Source organism: Rattus norvegicus, chromosome 10 (genome assembly GCF_036323735.1).
Source record: "Rattus norvegicus strain BN/NHsdMcwi chromosome 10, GRCr8, whole genome shotgun sequence".
NCBI classification, from domain to species: Eukaryota; Metazoa; Chordata; class Mammalia; order Rodentia; family Muridae; genus Rattus; species Rattus norvegicus.
Genome location: NC_086028.1, coordinates 18,116,111 through 18,119,603, shown reverse-complemented (window position 1 = coordinate 18,119,603; position 3,493 = coordinate 18,116,111). Strand labels below are relative to the sequence as shown.

Sequence of the window (3,493 nt, the reverse complement as noted above, 5' to 3'; positions counted from 1 at the left end):
ATGTTTTTGTTGTATGTTTGTTTGTTTGTTTTGTTTATTCTTTGTGAGACTGAGAAATATTATTTTTCACTATTAGTTTTCAGAGGTTGCATTTTAGAGCAAATGGTGAGATATTTTAGGTCAAGTGATTTCTTTCTGCATCTACATTCTATATTCTGAGAATATATGACTTTTCCTTTTAGTTTTTTTAAATATATAAGTCTCTTATTATTCCCATAGAGCCCAAATTGTACTTGTGATCAGGATCTTGTTTCTGGAGCTGTGAAACTGAGGTCTAATTCATCAGGCTGCTGCACGGTTCCCTTCTCAGAAACATAGATGCCATCCCAAAACTTCCTGATATCCTTGTTTTTAACTGTTGTGGCTCGCTGAATCAGAGCCGCTGAATTTGAAACAAGTTCAATATCATTTCCTTCAAGGATTAGTTCATCCTTCTTGGCTTGAGAGACAGAACAAGCAACACCTGTCCTCATCCGAACCCTCCGGATGTATTTTTCACCCAAGAAATTTCAGATTTCAACCAAAGACCCATTCTCCTGAATAACAATGTTGATAGGGAAGTGAGCATACCCAGACCTCATCTCGTAACGGAAGTCCAATGTCACACCCTTTATCATGTTCTGAACCTGACTGCAGATGGTTCTGACAGTGGCCAGTTCTTTCTGTTACCCCACCATTTGTCAACACGGAGCCTTTTCTTTTTCTTTCCAAGAAGACTCAGCTCTACACTGATGTGATTGAAGTCCCTCCCCAGAGCTCCCCTGGGGCCCTTCACAATGACTGTGTGCCCCTTCAGAGTGATGTCAACATTTTCTGGAATGTTGCAGTAGATGGGGTAAAGAGAAGCAGTAGATGGGGCAAAGAGAGCTCCTTTTAGTTTTATTGTGATGAATAGCATTAATATCTGTCTCTTAAACTCACATACATTTTTAGAATTAAAGTAATTTTACTTTATTTTTATTCTTCATTCCATTGATTTTTTATAGAGTTTTACTATATAACCCACTCTGGCTTTGAACTTGAGTTCTCTCCCATAAACCCTCAATTACTAGAAGAACAAGTGAGTCACTGTGCCACCATACCTGGCCTGAGCTCTATTGTGTCATGAGGAGTTCTCCCTTCCAAATGTTAGTGGACTTGACAAGTTGAAACCTTTGTTTTTACATCTGCATTTAGGAGGATATTGGCTAATGACTTCTTATTTTGTCACTTCTTAGTTTAGTTTTTGTAGTAGTGTCGTCCTTATAGAAACAATTGAAAATCATTTATTCCTTTGAATTTTCTATATGTATTTGTTCACAATCAATTTATTCCAAAATCGCCTTACTTTTCTATTGTTGTGACAAGACACCATGGACAAAGAAACTTAAAAAAAGAAAATGTTAAGTTGGGTATACAGTTTCAGAGTTTGTGATGGTGGAGCAAGGCACAGCAGCAGGAACAGCTGAGAGCTCACATCTTAATCCACAAGTAGGAAGCGGAGAGGGAGAGGGAGAGGAAGAAAGAGAAGGAGGTTACTGGGAATGGAGTCTTTGGAAACCTCCAAGCCCAACCCCAATGACACACTTCTTCCAACCCGACCACACCTCCTCCAACAAGGCCACACCTCCTCCAACAAGGCCACACCTCCTCCAACAAGGCCACACCTCCTCCAACAAGGCCACACCTTCTGATCCTTCTCAAACAGTTCCACCAACTGGGAACCAAGTTATCAAATATATGAGCGTATAGGGAGCCATTCTCATTCAAACCATCATAATAATGTTTGAGAATACTTACCAGTACCAGCCATATGGACTCAGAGGTTTGTTCTGGAATGACCTGGAGTCTTAAATTTATTTTTAAAATAGTTTCAGTCCTGCAGTTGGGAGTGAATACCATTTATTTTGTTTCTGATAGTGGTTATGTCATGTACTGTATTATTGTTCTATCAAGTTGAGCTAGCTAAACATTCCTTAAGTTTTTATTTTGCTTTTTATATTTTGTTTGTTTGAGATAGGATCTCACTGTGTAGCTTAGAGCTCACTCTGTGAACCAGGTTGACCCTGAACTCACAGAGATCCATCTGCCTCTGACTCCTGAGTGCTGGAATTAAAGGCATGCACCACCATGTTTGGCTTGTTTTTTTCAGGTTGTATTGGTCATTTTAAATAGAAAGACTTTGGGTTAATTGATTTTTTTCTATTTTTAAAAATATTTCATAAAATCTGAGTGTGGTTGCGCATGCCTTTAAACTCAGCACTGAAGAGGCAGAGGCAGGTGGGTCTCTGGATGTTCAAGGCCAAATTATTCTACAAAGGGAGCTCTAGGCCGGCTAGGGCTATACTGTGAGGACTTGTCTAAAAAATAAAAATAAAAGTAAAAAAATGAAAGCAGGAAAAAAAAAACAAAAATTTCACTGACTTTAGTTGAAATTTTCATTTTTTTCTTTCTTCTGGTGCCTTTGAATTTAACTTGCTCTCTGGTTTCTTTTTTTTTTTTTTTTTGGTTCTTTTTTTCGGAGCTGGGGACCAAACCCAGGGCCTTGCGCTTCCTAGGTAAGCGCTCTACCACTGAGCTAAATCCCCAGCCCCATTGCTCTCTGGTTTCTTAAGATGGAGTTTGAGACCATTAACTCAAGGACTCCTTTCTGTTCTAATATAACCATGTAGCGTTGTGAATTTCCTTAAATACGGACTCTGTGGTGGCCCATAAATCCCGACATGTTTTCACTTTCATTTGCTTAGAAGCACAGATTCCTTTTGCTCTGTCTATTTGACCTTTCAGCTATTTAGGAGCGTATTACTTAGCTTCAAATATTTGTGGACATTTCAGAGATCTTTCTGTTATTAATTTATAATTTGATTTCAGTGTGGTTAAGGAACAAGCTGTGTAAGCCTGGGCTCCTTTTAAGTTTATTGAGATTTGTTTTATAGCCCAAACTGTGGTGTATCTTGGTAAACATTCTTTGTGCATGTGAAAGGAATTTGTATTCTGCTGTTGGGTGGAGTGCTGTATGAATGCCAGCTGGGTCAGGTTAATTTCGTTTTTCAGGTCTTATATATCTTTATTGATTTTCCTCTCTACTTATTCTATCCATTCTTAGAGAAAGACAGACATTGGAATCTTCGGGCATAGTTTCTCGTCTTAGTTCACTGCAATTAATTTTCCATCATGTTTCATTGTGTACGTGTTCAGTGTTTTTATCTGGATGAATTTTATCGTGATAAAATTAATTTTTTATCCCTGCTAATATTTTTATGTTTTGAAGTCTCGCCACTCCAGTTTTGTTTTGATTAGGGATAATGTGTGTCTCTTTTTATCATCCTTCTGCATTTCTACTGGCAAGATGTAGTCGAGTGTTTATTCGTTTTAAAAACTCTAATCTGAAAAATCTCTGCCCTTTAATGGCAGACATTTACAGCATTTACATTTAATATAATTACATGTATGGGTTCAGGCGTAATATTTTGGTATTTGTCTTCTGTTATGCCCATCTCTTGTTTGTTCTGTT

At 38.0% G+C, this 3,493-nt stretch overlaps 1 pseudogene; it reads right to left on the bottom strand.

Moving 5' to 3' along the window:
* Nucleotides 1–227: 227 nt before the first annotated feature.
* Nucleotides 228–898, bottom strand: Rpl9-ps21 (ribosomal protein L9, pseudogene 21; annotated as a pseudogene).
* Nucleotides 899–3,493: the final 2,595 nt, after the last annotated feature.